The 21,990-nt window shown below is 40.8% G+C and overlaps 1 long non-coding RNA gene across 1 annotated transcript; it reads left to right on the top strand.

Annotated features, from left to right (window-relative positions):
• The first annotated feature begins 12,619 nt into the window (after nt 1–12,619).
• On the top strand, nt 12,620–21,673 carry LOC141572089 (uncharacterized). The gene is made up of 5 exons (XR_012497206.2): nt 12,620–13,583; nt 14,762–14,960; nt 15,696–15,787; nt 16,419–16,625; nt 20,920–21,673. It is a non-coding gene; the product is annotated as an uncharacterized LOC141572089 (long non-coding RNA).
• The last annotated feature ends 317 nt before the right edge of the window (nt 21,674–21,990 follow it).

The following is a 21,990-nucleotide window of genomic DNA, read 5'->3' as shown; positions in this document are numbered from 1 at the left end:
GTTTTTTTTTTTTACCCATTTTTTTCCTTATAGGGGTAGATAATTATAGTGAAAAGGGGAAGTTTTGGGCGGAGAGGGGAGTCTTTTGAGTGGTTACATTCTGTGTGTTGGGTTGGATGTACCGGAATGCAGAGCCCAATGTCTGTCTCTAACTGCCTACCTTGTTTTCCTCTTGAGAGATGTGATCCCCGTAAAATCTCTATGGGAAGATGAGAGACAGGAAATCTTTTCTTCTGTATCTGCTTCCTGCTGGGTAGGGGCGTAGAGCTGTCTCTACCTATTGGGGACGCACGGAAGTCTTGCCCTATGTGATCTTAGATGAGAGGAAGGGGTCTTGAGGTCAGCCTGGAAGACTGTGTTGGCTTCTTTGGTTGGGACTGGTCATCTTGCTGGGGTATCATTGGGGACCTTGTATCCCCAAGGTCCCTGAATAAGGAAAAATAGATTTTAATTAATAAATTTTAAAGTGTTGGCATAAAGAGCAGAGCTCAAAGATATTGATGCGGGGTGGCTACATGGTGGAAAATCCATCACCTCTATGGAGCCTGTGGCCATTCAACCAGTCATTCATTGTCCAGGAGCTGGGCCCAGAATAGGTTGGAAAAAACATTGGGGGGCAGGGGTTTCCAGTTGGCTCAGTGGTTACAGCACAATGCTCACTGCACCAGGTTGCTGGTTCAATTACCACATGGGCCAGTGAGCTGAGCCCTCCACAACTGGATTGAAAACAATGATTTGACTTGGAGCTGAACTGCAATCCCCCCCACCCCCCACAACTAGACTGAAAAAAAAAACAACGACTTGACATGGAGCTGATGGGCCCTGGAAAAATACATACTGTTCTCCAATATTCCCCAGTTAAAAAAAAAAAAAAAAGAACATTAGGCTTCAATGATTACAATCAACAAGTATAAATCACAACTTTCAGGATAATTATCTAAAGCAGGGAGTAAAAACACTTCTTATGATTCAGGCTAAAAACAATCTGTTGCCTAAGATTCCAAAAAAAAAGAAAAGAAAGAAAAGAAAAAAGAAACTGATTTACAAAATAACTAAGAAGCACAGGGATAGAAGCTAAGAAACTGGGGAAAAGGAAACTTAATGAAAAGGAAACTTAAAACCCCTATAGGAAAGAAAACTTGAAGTTTTTCAGTGAGGGGCTACTTACTTGGCCTGTGTCAAGATCATAGCACCTAGTCCTTTTGCTGGGCACAAAATGGACCAGCCTTGTCCTCTGGCTTCAAGGTTCACAGTTCCAAGGGGCTAATGTAGAACAGGTGGAATGCAGACCCAGAATTATATACACAGAGGCAGCCTTATGGGGTACAAGTGGAAGAGGCTAAAACAGATGAAAAAGTGGAAAGTGAGAAGGTCCTTCTAGGAAGGAAGAGGGCATGGGAGGGATAATTTCTCAGCCCTGCCTCACTGAGCATTTCAGCATTTGGCAGAAGTTTCTAGAATCAGAGAGGAATGTGATCAGGTCGGAGGGATGAGGAAATGCCCCCTTCTCAAGTCTCTGAGTCTATCTCTGGGCTATCCCAGTGTTTTACTTGGTGGTACTTCCTGATTACTCTAGGTTGGGCTATCTGAGCTGGAAACCAAGAACAAAGAAACAAAGTTCAGGTACCCAGGGGACCCATATGCAAATCTGAGCAATAAAGGGGACTAATTGTCCCAAAAAGAGTGAGAAACCCACCTGGGTAGATACTTGGAGTGGACCTGGCCTTATGCACAGAGGCATTACTCTCCTTCTCAGCCGTTTGAATACTGTAGTCCAATTCAAGAGCCTGCTGTCCTGTGCGATCGACTTCCTCATCCTTTTGGTTCCTCTCCTTTCGTTCAATCAGCACCTGTACGTGATTGCACTGTACCATAGTTCACTGTGGATTATGATTGTGTGCTTTATTCTGTCTTTCCTATAGGGTTGGGACCCCTCTTCAAGGCCAGAGACTGAATTAGGAAACATGATTTAGCTACCATTTTTAATAGGAAAACAATAGCTAATGTTTATTGGACTCTTACTAAATGCATCAGGCACTGTACTGAATATTTCATAGAAATTACCTTATTTAATCTTTATAACAACCATAGGAGTAGGGACCATTATTATCCCCCTTTTGCAGTTGAGAAAAGAGCCTAAATGACGTGTGCAGGGTCACACAGTAAATGAAACTACAACCTACATCTCTGACTCCAAAGTCCATACTTTTCCTGGATAACACTGCCTCTCCTAGTGGGTAGTTGATCTCTGTAACCCTGGTACCAAGAATGATATTTGGCTCATACAAAGGGCTCAATGAGTAAATGTCTGAAAATTGTGTTTACATATGGTCCAAGCACTCAAAGGAGGAACAAACTAGTAGGGAAGACGTGAATACAGCCAAACTTTAGTAGGTCAGTAATTCTCATGAGTACCACCTATGGAAAGCATACACCCCGAGGCACTGGTACAGGTACCATCTGCTGGAGATAAAAGTGAGCTAGGTTGGGCACAGAATTTCCCAACAATTATTATTCTGTCTTTCTTGCTGTAGATTTGTATGATGCATCAACCTGCCAGATCTAACACAGCTATAGAAATCACTAACCCACAGTATTAGTCATGTTCTACAGTGGCTCTCAGTTTTGCTGTCCCAGGACTTTGTGCACTCCTCAGCAAGCTGCTTGGCTGTGTGCAGCTGCAATCTGCAAGGGTGATGGAGTTAAGGTCTTCAGGGGAAACCCTCAAAAAAAATCGAGGGACAGGGATCTGTGGGTAAATGCCCCAGTCTCCGCAGCATCTGCTAGGACAATTCTGAAGTGCGGCTTTCATAGTTTTTCAGAGGATTCCCTAAGTGGATTAGCCCCAGTTGCCCATCGTATTAACCAACTAATATATTGGCATCCTCCCCTTTTTTATATCATTTCCTCACTCCTTTCCTTCTGATGCCTGCAATCATCTTCCAAATAAGTGGACCGTATCCAAGTCCTTGTCTCAGGGTCTGACTTTAGAGGGACCCCAACTAATATACTTGCCATCTAGGTATTTCTTTTCTTAAAAAAATACTGGTATGTTTCCTTTATAAAACTAGTTAGTACATGTTCATCATTGCAACTTTTGAAAATATAAAAAGATGTAAATATTCCCACTACCGAAAGACACCATTATTATATGTTAGTATACAATAAATTATTTCTTACTTTTGTGTTTATGGTTTTAACTGTGTTATTGTAATCTAAACTACTAAAATAATTATTCTATTAGTTTGTGATTTAATCAGAAATTCAGCTTATTCTCAATGATGCCTGTGAATATGGGAAAAATAGATTTTTAAAAAATGTCTGTAAATAGTGGGAACATGGGTGTTTGGAAAGTGATTCATAGGACATAAACTAGAAAATGTTGAAAACTATTACTTTATTATTTGTTTATTTATTTATTTTTTTGTGACTTAAACAACTGACATTTATGTTTTCATAGTTCTGGAGGCTGGACATCCAAGATCAAGGTGCCAGGAGGGATGATGTCTGATGAGACCTCTCTCCTTGGGGTGCAGACAGCTGTCTTCTTGCTGTGTTCTTACATGGCCTTTCCTCTGTGCTCACTCAGAGTGAGCGAAAACTATTACTTTAGAGATGGCATTTTCCCATGAAGTTTGTGTCATTTTAACAGGCAGAAATGAAGGCAGGGAACATTGCCAGAACATTAATTAATAAAGGCATGCTAACAAGAAAAACCAAGATATACTTGCTTAGCCCTGGGTCACTTCATCTGGAGAGTAAGTTAATGTAGGATATTGATTGCTTAGCCAAGAAGTTTGAACTTGGCAGAGAAAATAAAGGTTTCTAAACTGGAAAAAGAAAAAGGAAAATAAAACAATAGAGTACATTGGGAAGATTAATTGGGTAAAATATACAAAATAGATGCAGTCATGAAATCAGGAGGCAGCAGCAGGCAAAAGCCTGTGTAGTAATAGTGTGATTTAGGAAGGTACTTCATTACTGCAATAAGGAGTAATACGTTCTAGATGGTGAAAAATTGTTCATCTGGGCAGACGATCCCTGTCTACTCCCAAAGTCAAAGGGAGGAGGCACTCCTTCTCTGAGTCCACCAGGATAACAAATTCCTGTTATTAATAAAACTATACAAACTGTTAAATAACAAAAATTCAACCAAGTAAAAATTAAAAATCTAATTGGCTTTATTGAAGGATTTATGAATTGGGCAGCAGCCCACCTACCAAGTAGAAAAGAGCTCTATCGAGCTGCAGAAAAAGAAAGGTTTTTAAAAGCAGAGAGGGAGCAGGATAAAAGGGAATTATTTCAGGCAAGGTCACCTCCCTAAAGGGAACAGAAAGTGTCTATCAGCAGATTACTTTCTATCGCTGACCAGGAAATTCCAAGTTGGCTGGTTAAAAGTCACGTTTTTGGAGAAGGTTGAAACTGTAATTAGGTTATTTATTAAGTCTTGGTTTGCTGCTGTGGCGCCTAACACAATTGACTCCATATTGGGCCTATTGTCTCTTTTTTAACAAAACTGTAATCTGTCAGAGCATACCTCAGGAGCCAACTTAATTAGCATTAACCAAAGGAATTGAGATGCTATAAATTGCTAAGGAAGGGAGAGAGTCACTGGGCAGGGCCCTTCTGACGAGGGGGACAAGGAAGTTCTTTAGAGTCCATCTGGCTTTCCTTAAACCAGAGTGAATAAGTCCTTAGAACCATTTCATTGCCTTTTCCCCTTGAATTGGAAGATACGTTATTATAGTAGGTCATGTGCTAATGCATCAGAGTGAGAAAAATTAGCAATTCAGTAGAAAGAGAAAATAATTGCAGGACCAATATCCTTGAGTAGGAAAGAGCTCATGCATTCTAGGCCTTAGATAGGAGAGATTACCATGTTTCTCCGAAAATAAGACTGGGTCTTACGTTAAGTTTTGCTCCAAAAGGTGCATTAGGGCTTATGTTCAGGGGATGTCGTCCTGAAAAATCATGGTAGGGCTTATTTTCCAGTTAGGTCTTATTTTCGGGGAAACACGGTAATAAATACCTTTTAAAGTAATTGATGCCTCATGATCTATCATTTAATCCTCACAGTAATCCAGCACATTGGTATTATCATCCTTATTTCAAAGTGGGGTAAATTGTGTTTTTAGAGGTTTAGTGACTTGCTTAAGATGACATAGTAGTGAAGGTGGGATTCACGTTTTTGGCTAATTTCAAAGAGTGTATATTTCACTGAAATCAACAAAGGCTATTGAATCAATGAAGGAGGATATACACAGAAATGTACTACTCAAGAAGTTAGATAGTAGTTATACAGTGTCTAGAATGTCAGGCTGGGGAACTGGGAATCTCACAGCCCTGAACCTCCAACCTGGGTTCTCCAATCTACCCACCTAGATTGATTGTGAATTAACCAGGATAGTTGTTTGGATACAATTGTGTTTAAATCCTTGCTGTGTCCCTTAGTAGCTGTGTAACCTTTGGCAAATGTCCTCATCTGTGAAACAGAGATTTTAATACCTGCCTTGCTGAGATGTTTTTGGATTTGTTAAAAATAAAGGAAACCTCATTTAAAATGGAGTCAGTAAATCCTGAAGGGGGCGTCCTTATGCACTGCCACTCATAACCCAAACAGGAGGACATACCACAGCAGGAGGAAGAATTTCTCTCCCAGCAAAACTCCTCCACCTTTGTTAGTCATCACCTAAACCTCTTTAGCTAGTTGCCTTCAGATTTGGGCTCTTGGTTATAGCACAGTAAATTGCCACATTCATCCAAAGAGAAGCCTTAGCTCTTTCGAAACAGCCACTCCCAGCTTCCTCCTTCCCTCTATAACAGCAAATCCCTTTCCTCTGTTCTTTGGACTTGCCTAGGTTTTGCCATAGTTTGCTTGTCCCAAATTGAAACTCCTCTGCTATTTCAGAATAAATCCATTTTGCTGGTAAAATAACTGGCTCTTTGTCTTTTTTTAAATGTCAACAGATTAAATGAAACAATAGATTTAAAGTGCCTGGAAATACATAGTAGGGACTTTGTGAATGGTAGTGGTTGTTACTTGTATTCAGAATAAACTGCTGCAAGCTTGGCTGGGGGAGATGTGGGGACAGAGCCCCAAAGAGTAGTTTACAGGCTCTCGGCCTCACGTGGAAGGGTGCTGGCTCGGGTGGTGGATGGCCGTCGGCTGTGGCTGATTGGCCGTCGGCTGTGGCCGGTTAGCCGATTGGCCGCTGGTATAACTGCTGTGGCTACGAAGGATTGCCGAGGAGCCGAGCAGAGCCAAGCAGAGCCGAGGAGAGCGGAAGAGGAGAGCAGAGGAGAGCAGAACAGGAGAGCCGAGAGAGAGGAACAGAGTCGAGAGAGTGGAGGAGAGTCGTCGGTCGGTTGGTTGGCGGAAAGGCGGACAGCAGGTCGCGCGTCCAGTGGGCCCAGCCTCCAGTGAGACCATAGTGGTATGACTCCCCTACCTATGGCTCTGTGGGTGTTCCTTTTTGGCCTCACCATATCCTGCATTCTTGTGTGGGGAGCGGGAGCAGAGACCCCGCAGGCCGCCCCACCTGAAAAATGGCGCGGCGAGCAGGGTCTCCCGCACGACAGGAGAATTATCCCTTTTCCACCCGGTGAAGCTGCTGAAACTGCTCCTCAGACCTGAGAGACAGCAGGACTTTTGAATAGAGGAGTATTCTGCGGAAGGACTGCACTCTCTTCTCTCTCTCTGTCTCTCTCTCTCACACTCACACAAGTGTGTACACACACATATTTATGTAGAGCTCCAGGTGTTGGTATAGAAACTACCATGTTTCCCCAAAAATAAGACCTAAACAGGCAATCAGCTCTAATGCGTCTTTTGGAGCAAAAATTAATATAAGACCCAGTCTTATTTTACTTTAATATAAGACCAGGTATAATATAATATAATATAATATCCAGTCTTATTTTACTATATTACATTATAGTAACATAATATATATTAATATATATTATTATATTATTAATATATTATATATATTATAATATATAATATATTATATAAGACCCAGTCTTATATTAATTTTTGCTCCAAGAGACATTAGAGTTGACAGTCCGGCTAGGTCTTATTTTCAGGGAAACAGGATATAATTATGTCAGGGCCAAAATCACACTCACAAAGATCGACGCTGCAGCAAAATGGTGGTAAGGAGTCTGCAGTCAACTGAAGCCATTGGTCTGGGTCTGGAAAGAGGAGGGGAAGAGGATGGAGTGATGTGGGCAGGGCTGGCAAGGCAGAACCACAGCAGGAAGCAGACAGCCTAAGTCATATGGCAGTGTGGATTTCCCCTGTGAAATTCACTTCCCAATTTTGCATCCTTCCATTGCACATCACCCACTCTGTGCTAAAAGTGGGTAGAAGTGATTGATTTATTCATTCAATTGACAAACATTTAATGATGCCTACTGTGTGCCAGGAATTTTCTGGAAGGATAAACAGTTGATGATCAGACAGTTAAAGGTAGCTGGGAAGGGCAGTCTGGACAGAGGAACGGTCTAGCAAATCTGTAACAGGATGAAATGCTTCTCTTCCTGAGTCCACGTTAATTCTCGCCTGCGGTTTTTATAGATATGCTAATTGACCAGAGGAGTTCTGCCTGAGACTTGAATTAAATTTTGGTCTCGACCAACTGGAGACAAAGAGATTTGGAGATTTCTCTGCTCTTCCTTGGATTCCACCTCTTGCCCTACCCATTCTCCCTTCCTGAATTCTGGGCTTTCTTAAGATGGATTTGAGAAAACTGGAAATCTCCCCTCATCTTGTTTTCATGCAATTTCGATAAATAAAACCTGTCCTTATTTCAATCTCTGATCTATTGAATATTAAATATTTAATGTACTGAGCACACAGTCCTTGTGGCTACAACAAAGCTGTGGACGAATGAAGAAAGACATATGTTCCAGGAATTACATGTGGTTTGATAAGAAGGGAACATAGAATTCCTGGGAGAAAATTGGGAGATGAAACTGGAAAGGTAGGATGAGGCTAGTTCATAAAGAGCCTTAGATTTCACTTTAAAATGTCTGGATAATTGAGTAACCATTTGGGGGAAGTAAAATTAGACACAAAAGTAGATTTCAGAAGATTAAAAGATTTGAATATTAAATAAGTAAATAAACACACAAAGTACTAAAAGAAATGAAACTATTTGTGTAATCTTGGGGTGGAGAAGGCCTGTCTTAATTTTACAACCAAAGTTATAAGGTATAAAGGAAAATATTGACAGTTTTCACTACATAAAAGTGAAAATTATGCAGCAAAAGTCAGCATAAGCAAGATTAAAAGATATGACAAAGTAGAAAAAAGTTTATAATAATTAATGGTCGAAGGATTCAAATATTACTTTGTAAAGAACTGCTATAAAATCAGTAAGACAAAGATGTACTTCAATAAAAAAAAATAGACAAAGTTCTTAACAGGTCAGTTCTCAAGAGAAGAAAGAAAAATAGCTATAAAAAGGTTATTCAAACACACTAATGAAAGAACACAAATCACTTTCGCATTTGATTTGATCCAGGCCAAACGAAAAGGGCTTCTCACTATAAAAACTCTCCTTTTCCGTAGTGTTATAGCTTTGTAGCCCCTGGTTATAATCATTTTTCAAATCAGTTTCTTTAATCGTAAACAATAAATTGTTTTTAACCCTTATCATAGAAATCTCCTACCTCCTGCTTTAGATAATTACCTAAAGCTTGTCTATTGACTGTGGTCATTGTAGCACAGCGTTCTCTCCAGGCCTAACTCCCGGGTGAACAATGAATAAATGATCAGTTAAACCAGAAGAAAGACCACAGGCTCCATGAAACTGAACAAATATTTCATCACACAGTCACCCTGCATCAATGGCTCTGAGTCCTGCTTTTTGGGCCAACACTTTTAACTCTATTAACTACAATATGTCTCTCCTCATCTAGGGGCCCCCAAGTGATACCCCAACAACACTTCCAGTACCTCCCCACCAAAGAGGTCAACATGGTCCTCTAGGCGGATCTCAAGACCCCTTCCCCTCATCTAAGATCAGATAGGGTGAGAGTCCCATAAGTTCCCAATAGGTAGGGACAACGGCCACATTCAGCAGGAAGCAGACACAGAAGAAATCTCTTGTCCTTCAACTTCCCATAGAGATTTATGGGGATCATGTCTCTCAAGGGGGACATGAGGCAGGCAGTTAGAGACAGGAATTGGGTCTCCGAGATGCCTGGATACGTCAGGTAACATTCCTGCAAGTCTAACACAGTCTATGGGAAATAACCGCCAAAAAGACCTCCCCTCTCTGCCCAATCTTGCCCTTGTTTACCATAACTATTAGCCATTATCAATCACAGGTTATCAATCAAGCAGCCCCACAATTATAGAGAAGGAAATAAAAATTCCAAGTCCTCGCCAGTCAGCGCCTTTTGAGCCACTCTGTTGCTCAGGCCTGCTCCTATCTCTTTGGAGTGTATTTTTGTTACCGGAGAGGGGGGCTGGGCTTGGCTTCTGCACTGGGGGGTCAAACCCAGCAGTGCCCTGGCTAGCTTCCCACACTGGGGGTTGAACATGGGCCTTGGGGAGGAGAATTGGGAATTTTAGCCACTACGTTCCTGGAGGTTGGGCCCTCCTTGGCATGGTGTCCAGGTTCTTGGTATCTAGAGCAAAGAATTGAACGAGACATAGAGGTAAGTGGTAAGAGAGGAGTTTATTAGACGAGATAGTACACTCCAAAGAATTAAGAGCAGGCCGAGCACTAAGAAAAGCAGCTCAAGGCTCAGGGTTCAAGGTGACATTACCATTAGGAGAGAAAGTACACTCCAAAGGGTTTGGAGTGGCCCTGAGCAAAGGCAAGGCTCAAGGGGCTCAAAGTTCATTATCAGAAGGGAAAATACACTCCAAAGGATTCGGAGTGAGCTTAGCAAAAGCAAGACTCAAAAGGGCTCAAAGCTCAACGGCTTAAGGTGGCATTATCAGGAGAAAAAGTACACTCCAAAGAGTTTGGAGCGGACCTGAGCAAAGGCAAGGCTCAAGAGGGACAGTGGCTCACAGGAGTCTAGGGGTTTTGTCTTTTTTCTCCGGGATGCGCTGTTCCTCTCCAGGCATGGGACCACTTGATTGACACCTATGATAGATAAGGGGCTATTACCTCACCCTCTTAGACTGTGCATGTCCCTTCCCAGAGTTCAGTCTGTTATAATAATATTAATGAACTTCTGGGCATATGTACGACATTACAATGAAGGTATAATGAGGCTAGGGTGAGATGGAGGTCGTTGTAGCCCTCTACTGCACAGGACGGGTCTAATTTATTGTCTTTTAGTCTTCACACAGTGGCTAACGGTTAGGGCAAATACAAGAAGAATTTGAGAGGTCTCCAGGCAAATGCTCCGCATAGATTGTGTTGGACATGCAGGAAAGCAGAGACCCAATTACCTGTTTCTAACTGCCTGCCTTGTTTCTCCTGAGAGACATGATCCCCATAAATCTCCGTGGGGAATTGAGGGACAGGAGGTCTCTTTTTTCTGTATCTGCTTCAAGCTGAAAAGGGGGTAGAGCTGTCTCTACCTAATGGGGATTCACAAAACTCTCACTCTACCTGATCTTACCTAAAAAGAGAGGTCTCATATCTGCCTTGGTCGAGGTGAACTGGAAACCTTGCTGGGACATAATTCATATCCTGACAGTCCCTAATGAGGAGAGACAGATGTTAGTTAATAAATTAAAGCACTGGCTCCAAAAATAGGACTCGAAGCCCAATTATCTTAACTTTATCCAGGGGTTAGGTATGGACTGGCCTGGAGGAGTGTTAAAACACATTTGGTGTCTGGGGTGGTATTTATTTATCCAAGAGTTAGGTCTGGAATGGGTCGGGGGAATGTTGGGCTACAATGATTATAGCTCACACACTTTCACATAGTTATTAAGCAGGGGTGAGAGACATTCTGTGATTTAGGTTAGGAGCAATCTTTGGTTTAGGATTTAGAAACTGATTAGAAGAATGATTGAAACCAGGGACTAAGGAGCTAAGAAACTAGGGAAAAGGAGACTTAAAATTTTTATATTGAGGAGACTTAAAATTCCTATAGTGAAGTGACTCTCCCATATCACTTTTGCTTCTAATAAACTGCTTTTTCACCACTATATTTCTATGTCTCATTCAATTCTTTGCTCAAGATGCCAAGAACCGCACCGAAAAGGGTCTGCTGTCTGGTAACAGATTGATAACATTAAAAAGATCAAGCCCCAGTGTTGGGGACAGAATGAAAAAGGGATCTACTTATACACTGCTGATGGGACTGCAAACAGTATAATCTTTCTAAAGGTAATTTGGTTATATTAAAATTTTAAATGTGCATTCTTTCTGATCCAGCAATTTTAAGGAATTTAGCCAAAGAAAACAATGAAACTGTGACAAGGATATTTATGGTGTTATTTACTTATTTTAAAAATTGTGTTGTTTAGAGTAGAGAAAAATTACCCAAATGTTCATAAGTAAGGAATTGGCAAAAGAAATTATTGTACAGCTGTACAATAAAAACGATACAGCCAGAAGGATAAAATAGATCAATAAGTGTTGTAGTGGAAAAATGCCCATGTTTTAAGTGGGAAAAAATAAAAAAGATGACCAAAAGTAGGTTTGGCATTAGCTGTATTCAGTTGATTCAGCTTCAAAGATCAGAGTCCTAGGACTTCAGAAGGCCAGAGTGCCAGTTCCTAACCCAGAATCAAAGTTGTGCAAGATGAGGGAGGAGGTTGGCCATGAGCCTGCGGTGGGGGTGGGGATTTCTTTTCCAACTGCCACAGCCCTGACAGAGCCCAGGAGTCAGATCCCTGCAATGGAATCTGACTTCCTTCTCTGGGCAGAATGTGGGTGAGGTTAAAGTCCTGGGTATGTGCTGGTGCCCTTCTACTTCATCAGGGTAAGAAGGTGACTTCTCTGAGTTCTGCTAGTGCTGGGCTTTGGGAATCTGATTTCCTTTTACTAGGGAATCTAGCAGAAAAGTCTTTGCCATAAGGCTGCTGCCTTTTAGCCCTGGACCAACTATAGGCAAACCACTTGTCTTGGTCATATTCTATTAAAGGAGAGATATTTGAGTCCATGTCTTTTTTTGTTTAATATTTTTTTATTTTTCAATTGCAGTTGACATACATTATATTAATTTCAGGTGCACAACATAGTGATTAGACATTTATATAACTTATGAAGCGATTACCCCAATAAACCTAGTACCCATCTGATACCATATGCAGTTATTACAATATTAACTATATTCCTTATGCTATACTGTACATGCCCATGACTATTTTGTAACTACTAATTTGTACTTCTTAATCTCTTCCCCCTTTTCACCCACCCCCCCCAACCCCCCTCCTAGCTGGCAACCATGAAATATTCTCTTATCTATGAGTTTGTTTCTGTTTTGTTTGTTTGTTCATTTTATTCTTTAGATTCCACATATAAGTGAGATCATATGTTGTTTGTCTTTCTCTGACTTACTCCATTCAGCATAATACCTTCTAGATCCATCCATGTTGTGGCAGATGGCCAGATTTCGTTCATTTTTATGGCTGAGTTGAGTCCATTTCTGAGGGGCAAGAGGATCATAAAATTTCAGAGTCCCCAGAAACAAAATAGCAGGCACTTAACACTGATTAAGCTTCACATAGGGCCTGGGCTTCCAGTAAGATCCTAAAAAGCAAAATAGTGCCTTCATTATATGAAATATTTTGGGATCTGAACAAGCTATTAATACTTAACTGGCCAAATTAGTAGCTAATTAGAGCTTTGGAACTCCCTGGCCAGGCCCTGTCTGAAAATCCTCTTGGAGCTGAAGTAATAAATCCAGTTTATAACTCTTACTGGTCAAAAACATTCTCCAGTAAAAATCACCACGTTGGTTTTTCCCACCTAAGGTACTAGGGTCCCAATTTGTACACACTTAAAAAATGCCTGCAGTTCTCTTTTTTTTTGTCCAGAAAGGACAGAAGTCACAGGGTGATTTTCAGGCATAGGTTAATTATATAATTAAAGCTCCCTCCTGTCAGCAATTCTGGGCCCCATTCAGACTAGAGCATCTGTGGTTGGTTCAGTTTTAGTGGCGCTGACCATAATGTTTTTTGCCCCCAGGGAACTCAGAAAGTAATACTAAATACCTGGGAGGGCTATTTTTAATTTTATATGTAATGTTCTTGCTAGCCTATGGTGAAAGACAACAGGACCCCCAGTTCTTGAAAGGAGGGAAATTGAGACATTGATTAATACAGCACTTTCTTTGCTCCTGATATGAATAAAAGATTTATACACCTATGATAAATACAGGTGTACGAGGTGAGGGCAGGATCCCATCAGCCTCCAGGCTCCAACTTGGTGCCTTTTGCATCCTTATGACACTCAACAATAAATCAAATGTGTGGCTAGCCCCCTGAGAGCAATGCCCTTCTGTCTGAGGCATGTATGCATTTATTGCACATACTCTGAGCACTGCTTACAGGTTAAGTGTTGGACACTGGAGATGCAGAGGTGAAGATATGGCCCTGCCCTCAAGGAATGCAGTCCAGTGCAACCGTTCTCAATCTGTTTTCTCTTCAGTGCTATGAGGTACTACAACCATAACCTTGACTCACTAAGATCATGGTCTGTTGGGGGGGGGAGAAATAAAGAAATAATTAGTAACTACAGAATATGATAAGTGCTATCAATGATAGAAATAAGCACAGGCTATGGTAGAAATACAGAATGAATATCAAAACTCAGATTGAGAATGGAGAGGTTGTCAGGAAAGTTATCCTGGATGGTGACACTTGACCCAGTTTTGAGAGACAAGTAGGAGTTAGGCAAAGAAGAATAAGCCAACAGAATGTGGAAGACCTGTAACATCATGATACACTCAGGAATTACACAGATGCTTTATGGTTAGAGGAGCGTAGAGTGTATGTGAGAGAAGAAACACAAGGCGTCAAATCGTGGATGGCCTATATGTCAGGATAAGGAAGGTTATGCTCAACATTATGCTAAGCGAAATACTCTAGCGAGATACTAGCAAGAGATTTGTAAATTATGTCACATAAGGAGCAGTTGTGGAAATGGAGCTGTTAAAGCTAAAGAAGAGAAGACTTAGGGGAGAAAAATCTTCTGGTTTATAACATCTGCAGAGTTTTTTATTCTGTGTTACTTCAGAATTAGAAAGGGCCAACTTTTATCCTGGCTTGGTGAACCATACATGATGAGCAGATTAGGGGCAGGTTACTAGATCTCCATTAGCCTCTTTGGTCAGGTGCCTAAACTGTTCAACCACATGGAGTAGTACTGCCTCCTATCCCACTCTGGTCCTAGAGTTCTCAGGTTAGGCTCCACTTGTCAGCCCTGATGTTCCTCTGGGGAAGGTGGAAGGAGAGAATGTGGATAAGCCTCTAGTTGCAGAATTACAGCTTGCAGAAGGTCAAGGGAACATGACTAAGGGCGCCATGAAAGGCGGATCCCCAGCTTGTGGTTAGAGGTGTGGTTGAGGCTAGGAATGAATCAGTTAAGCCTTTTTGCCCAGAGGTAAAGCTCTCTTTTTCTACCTGTCTGTTTTCCCAGAGCTGTTTGTCCTTGTGTAGAGCATATAGAATATATAATACATGTGGATTGAGGTTTGCAGAACAAGTTGTTTACTAGTAGGGACAGAACTATGGCCGCACATGTGTGAGATTGATAAGAGTGAAGTGAGGGTAAACATTTTTATGTTTAGAGCATGTACATGAAAGTAAACATGTTTATGTTTTTGTGTGAAACAGAGCATAACAAAATTGAGTGGTAAACACGTTCACCAAAACAACTTCTGGTTATCACCTAAAAGGTAAAAAACTCCTGGCAAACAACTTCTGGTTATTACCTAAGAGGTAAACAAATCCAAGGAAAAGAGGATAAAAGAAGAACTCCAGAGCAATGCTGTGAGAAGTCTGAACGGGCACTCCAACTAAGACCCTCTGCAAGGTACAAGCCACCATATTCCGGGATTCTCCAAAGTTCTTCCTTGCAAGACCAGCTTGCCTCAGACCCATCATGGGCCCAGTCGCCTCTCCTAGACCAGGGACCTTCACCACCTCAATTGACTCTGGGACTTAGTTCATTATTAAATTCTATTCTGGGCCAGCCCAGTGGCTCAGGTGGCCTCAGTGCTGTGGCTCAGAATCGTGCTCTTAATGCTGAGGTCGCTGGTTCGATTCCCACATGGGCCAGTGAGCTGCGCCCTCTACAGCTAAGATTGTGAACAATGTCTGCCCTTGGAGCTGGAGTGTCATGAGCAACCGAGGTTGGCATGAGTTGCTGTGGGCTGCAAGAATTGGCCAGTGACCAGCATGAGTGGCCGGCAGCTGGGGGGAGCGCAAGGCTCATAATACCAGCATGGGCCAGGGAGCTGTGTTCTACACAACTAGACTGAGAAGCAACAGCTTGAACCGGAGCGGGGTGGGGGGAGGCGGAAGAAGGGGAAAACAAAAAAATTCTATTCTATTCTGTATAACCTTTTGTGCTTACCAGAGCATTGGCCTCTGGAGGGACATTGGTTCCCAAATAGAGCTGTGTTACTCACTGTATCTGAACCTGTGTGCCAGGCCTTTGTTCCCCACTCGCGTCATGAGTACCACGCAGGGACGTAGGGCCCTGCCGCAGGGTTAATGTCCCCTTGACTTTCAGGAAGAGACTGAAATGTAGCAATTGCCCTTACAGGCGCTCGCAACAGTCCTTTGTCTCCCTTCTTCTCCCATCTGTCAGTGGCAGAGTGGCCCTCAGAAGACCAAGCCAGAGTGTCATTACAATGGGTGAGTCTTTCTAGTTCCAACATTATCACTCTTCTAATTTCAGTGCTTCTGACAAGCAAGGCACTCTTTTCTGGAAGATTTGGCCGAGATGTCTAGAAGTAAAGTATGAATGCATGAAAGAGATATTTTTTCCCTGCTTTCAGGGGAAAGAGAAGACACTTCCAGCCAGACAAATGGGACAGAAGATTAGATAGACTAGGAGTCCTTAAGTCATTTATTTGCCTTTCTCTAGCTCAGAGGTTCTTGACCTAGGGAAATTTTGCCCCCCCCCCAACACTTGGCAATGTATGTGTGGGGTGCTACTGGCATCTAGAGGGCAGGATATTATTAAGCATCCTATTATAGCCCCTCCCCCAACAAAGAATTATCAGACACAAAATGTTGGTAACACTGAGGTTGAGAAATAACTAATAAATGCTTATGTTTATAAGGATTTGGTTGGGGAGGGGGGTGGGGCTTGAGCAATAGTTCCTTAGGGATCAGGTGGCTGCAGGTAAAAACCAACTTTAATTCTAAAATGTAGGTTGCAAGTCTCCTGCTAGTCTAGCTTGCAACTATGCCATGGTTGATTCTGTTTAGGCACTTCCACTTTACTGCTCAGGTTTGGACTGTATCTATGTTTTCATTCCAGCTCTCCTAAAATTGGAGGGGAAGGAAGATGGAGGAAAAGATGAAAAATCAACACTTTGATGGTTTCTAGTTAGGTATGGGAGGATGTAAACTTGAGCCTAAAATCAAGAGTTCAATATCCTAACTACATGCCTCATTGAATTGTGAACAGCAGCTGGCTGGACAATGGCAGAAGAATGACAAATACCTAATCACACTTGACCTAAAGGTAGGAGTCTGATTTAAAATGTGGCAATTGGGATGTTAGATTTGTAAAAATAAAAACCATAAATATGAGTGGAAACAAGTTCAAATAAACTTAGATTAAAAGCTACTTTAGATACATTTATTTTTCGGTGAACTCAAATGATGGGTTGAAGCCAAACCAACCAATTTTAACACAGTAGTAATGATAATGATGATGATGATAGGAATGAGCATGTGCTAAGCATTTACTCTGTGTCAGAGATCTCTGTCATACCATTTTAATGAGAGCTGAGACTGAGAGAAGTTACATGGGATCTCAGTTACCTATGTTTGTGTAACAAACTACTCCAGAACTTGGTGGGCAGGCCAGGGCAAGGAGACAGTTGCACTGTATTCTACATGGTAGTACCACAGTTCTGTGCAGCCGAATTGCTCCATTCTTCTAGGGGTAACAGACAGCCCAATATGAACACCTGGAGTAAGGTAATCCAGACAGAAAGGGGTAATCAGTGAAGTGTTCAAGCCAAGGCCCAGGGGCTGTTAGGTCTATTTAAGAAGAGATTCTTGTAACAGGTAGAAGGTTGGATGTTAATTTAAGCTCCATGTTCAGTGCAGGGCTAGGATAATACATGGCACATAGTGGGAACTTAATAGTTAAATTAGTTAACTTAGTTAACTATGGTTCCTTCCAACTCTGAAGGTATAGGACTCTATATTTTTTGAGGAGGTAACAGTTCATAAGTAAATATTTAGTTATGTAAGTAACCAAGAGTTATACATCACTTCACAAAAGGTCTACAATACCAAAAATATTACTACAAATAAGGTTGCTGTGTTACCCAATTCCAAGGGCACTATTGTCATAGAATACAATGTGTATATCAACCCCTGAAGTTGTACAACACAGAGGCCTTTATTATAAATATGAGGCAGTTTTAATAAAACAAATTGCCACCTCTAGCAAGGATAGAAAAACAAAACAAGAGTCTCTTTATCAAGCATTTCAACTTTCTTACATGGACACAGCCAAAATCCTAAGTTTCTCCTTTCAAATTCCATCAAGTTCAATCACTCTAGTTGCCTATTCACAATGTCCTCCTTCTTTCCTTCCTTCCTAACAGAATTTCAATTTTGTTAGGAATGGTAACATGCCCAACTAATAGACAGTTTCCAGCCTCCCTTATACAGTTAGTAGAAGCCATATGCTATGGTTCTGGCAAATGATATGTAAACTGAGGGTTTCTGGGAATGCTTTGCTTCTCCATTATAGTCCCTACCCCCTCTGGTTGCCTTTTTCTTTCTTCCTGTCTGGAATATAAGTATAATGTTGGAAGTAGAGCAGACATTTTATGATTGTAAGGTAATCATAAGAATAAAAGCTGCATGCTAGGGATTTGGGAACAGAAAGTTAAAAGAAGTCTGGATCCCAGATAGTAGCATGGAATAACCATACCAGCCTTGGACTGCCTACTTATTAAATGAGAAAAATTAATCCACTATTTGGTCAGCTCGTTGTTTGAGTTTAGTCTGTTATTTGCAGCTGTATTCAATTCTAACAAACATATCCTTGATAACAGTGTTTCTCAAATTGGTGTCTGTCATGTCCCAAATATAATTTTATAAATTGAATTCTTATAAATTTAAGGATTCAAGTGTTCTCTGAGAACTGTTAAATGTAATGTTTTTGTCAGTGATAATTAAAAACTTACCATAAAAATATTTTGAATCATCTGGATGTCCTTATAACTGAGTGCTGCCCTGTGATTTTGATTTATATGATTGCATTTGTTGTTACAATTACATGAAAGCATTTAGCTTTAATGGTTTACAGGCTTAACTTTAATGGTTTATGAGTATATGGCAGGCTGCTGTTAGGTTAGCAAGTATTAATGTTAAAATGATCACTGTTTTAGGACATCTGCTTTATACTCACATTGAATTGCCTTACTTGTATATAGCTATGAAGAAGGGGAAATGGCTGTTGATGAGTTAGTTAACTACCACAGCAAATCAGTGCAATGATGTAAATACTGCTTTGTTAAGTGAAGGCCAGATTGTGTCCAAGAACACTGTATGAACAAAGGTTTCTTGCTAGCTTGAACGGAGAAAAGTAGTGGGAGTATTGAGTCACCATCACACGCATAGGCAGTATATGAGGTCAGGCAATTAAGTTTGTGAACTCATCCTAGAAAAAGTGCTACATACCTCATTGCTGAATATCACTATGGTCACCTTCGAAGTACTTCCCTTGGGAAGCTATGCACCAACACTGGTGCCTTGTCCACTCTTCAAATGAATTTTGGAACTCTTTTTCTGGAATAGCCATCAGAGCTGTCATTGTATCATGTTTCCCGAAAATAGGACCTAGCCAGACAATCAGCTCTACTGCATCTTTTGGAGCAAAAATTAATATAAGACCTGGTCTTATTTTACTATAAGACCTGGTATAATATAATATAATATAATATAATATAATATAATATAATATAATGTAATAAATACTGGGTTTTATATTAATTTTTTGCTTAAAAATATGCTTTAGAGCTGATTGTCCGGAAAGGTCTTATTTTCAGGGAAATAGGGTGTAATGCAGGGCCTCTGGTCCCACTCCTCACATAAGAATGCAGGATATGGTGAGGCCAAAAAGGAACAAAAGAGCCATAGATAGGGGAGTCATACCACTATATTCTAGATGGCGGCTGGTCGAGACACAAAAGCAAACATCCGGCAGTACCCCAACGCGGGGTCTTCCTGCACTCCAGTCTCACCTGCAGCCGGGCGAGACACAGGAAGTAGGATCCACGCAATCTGTAATCCACCATCCACGCTTGCTAACCCCACTTGCTAGCCACAATTCGTCGTCCGCTTCTCTGCCAACCAATCCACCCACCCTATACCGTAGCCATGGCAGTTATATTAGCTAACAGCTGATGGCCACCCAGCCACAGCGAATGGCCATCTGATTACAGCTGGTGACCATTTAAAAACCGAGCCAGCACCTTTCCACGTGAGGCTGAGAGCCTGGAAACTGCTCTCTGGGACTCTGTCCCCGCACAGGGTATTACCCTTGATGTCCACAATATCATAAAAATGTCTTCCTTTTAATATTTCCTTTATCTTTGGGTAAAGAAAGAAGTCATTGGGGATCATATCAGGTGAGCAGGGAGCGTATTCCAAGACAGTTATTTGCTTACTTCCTAGATACTCCCTCACAGACTGTGCTGTGTGAGCTGGTGCATTGTCGTGACGCAAGAGCCATATGAATTGTTGGAGAAAAGTTCAGGTCGTCCAACTTTTTCACTCAGCCTTTTCAGCACTTCCAAATAGTAAACTTGGTTAACTGCTTGTCCAGTTGGTACAAATTCGTAATGAATAACCCCTCTGATATAAAAAAAAACAGTTAGTAACATGGTTGCAACAAGTTCGCGAACTTAATTGTCAGACCTCTTAGGTATGTGGAACCCAGAAGAAAATGCACTGTAGCATTAAGACCATATTCATATTCCTGGAGGGTACTGCTTTCAGGAAACTCATCTTGTATGTTTCAACTTGCAATAGTTCATCAGCAGCAAGGGTAGTAGTAATTAACAAAGAAAATATTTTCAAGAAACAGTATTTTAACTTATTTTCAACACTGCATCCTGGAGCAACCTATTAAAATACTAAATAGTCTGAATTAAAAAATGAAATAAAATTAAAGTTAATAAATTAAACCAGTCTAATATATGGTGATGGAAAGAGAACTGACTCAGGGTGGTAAACACACAATGTGAGATATAGATAATGTATTACAGAATTGTACACCTGAAATCTATGTAATTTTACTAACAATTGTCACCCCAATAAACTTTAATTAAAAAAAAATTAAACCAACATGGGGGGGGGTCCTCAAGAATATTTTTTCTTTCACAAGGGACCTCTTGTTACTGACATGTTTGAGAATATTACTTTAATAGATGGAGGGAGCTAAATCCTCTGAAAAACTGGACTGGGAATCAGTGCCTTGCCACCAAAGAAGAGTCTTACTTATTTTAATTGTACAGAGAAAATAGAGAAAATATTTAAGGACCTCACTTCTAAGAAATAGAGTAAAATGCAATTAATGCATTTTCTCAATAGCTGCCCTGATTGCAAGCAATTCTTCCTAACAAAGTCCCACATAAAGCCCTGGGCAACCAGCAACTTAGATTTTTTTTTTTTTTTTAAAGGATTTTAGAGAAAATTTACTAAGTAAAATTCACAGGTGGAAGATTGTATATCCACTAACTGATTTCTTAACTTATTTCTTTTTTGTTTTTTTTGTTACCCTTTCCTAGGTGCAACAAACTTCAGTGCTGAGGGCAGTGACCAAAGGAAATTATTCTTGGTAGAAACAGTCCATCTTCATGAGTCACCCTTCACCCACAAAATGTTATTTTTGAGTTGGCTTTCATTGCTTTTTTACCTCCTCCTATCTTCATAGAAATTCTCTGAGGTTCTAGTCTTAGTTTACCTCTTTCCACTTTCTCAGGAATTGCATTTACTCCCTCAGTTTCAAGTATCCTTGATATTGTGAATGATTTAAAAAAATATAATTAATTGATTTAACAAATATCTATTGTACCTATCATGTGCCAGGAAACATGCTGCTAAGTACTAGGGTTATAACATGATGAACAAGACAGGCAGGGTCTCTGCCGTCTTATAGGCTTATCCTCAAATTTACACATTTCTAACTTCCTCCTGGAATTCCTAATTCAACATGCCCCAAAGTAGGCTCTTTCTCATCTTCTCTAAAACTGGTTTCACTACATTTCTGTGAATTACCCCACTCTTCATCCAATTTAGTGATTCTTGAAAATACCTCAGTAGATGGTGTCTTATTCATCTTTGCATGTCTGGTACCTAGCAGAATATAGGCCTCCTGTAAATAGAAGAATAATAAATACGTAATTAAACCTCTGTGCTGCTGATTCTCAAATGTACATCTCCAACGGTGACTTCTGGACACCTCCACCTGGATGTTTTGTGAATATCTCAAGGTTGTTTGCTTCAACCCAAATTGATTATCTTTTCCTTTAAAAGAGGGGTCAGGGGTAGGGTCATACAGCCTGGCCAGACCACCGTAAAGCACAAGTCCAGGGGCACCATTCACATTATAGTCTATATAAGTATCACATTAGTATATTGTGCAACATGATGGCTCTGCTACCTGGGATGGCAACTGACTCCAACAACTATTTGCTGTGCCCTTGGACAATTTACTTAAATTCTTTGGGCATCAGGCACCTCATCTATAAAACACATAGTGTTCAATAAATGCTTGTCATTTTTAACCTCAAAACTGCTTCTCCTCCAGTGTTTCCTATGTCACTGGTAAATGACATCACTTTTATGTCACCAAGATA

The sequence above is a fragment of the Rhinolophus sinicus genome, chromosome 14 (genome assembly GCF_057876585.1).
Source record: "Rhinolophus sinicus isolate RSI-liver-muscle chromosome 14, RSI-T2T, whole genome shotgun sequence".
NCBI lineage: Eukaryota > Metazoa > Chordata > Mammalia > Chiroptera > Rhinolophidae > Rhinolophus > Rhinolophus sinicus.
Note: the sequence above shows the minus strand (reverse complement) of the source record. Positions and strands in the feature narration are given on the sequence as shown.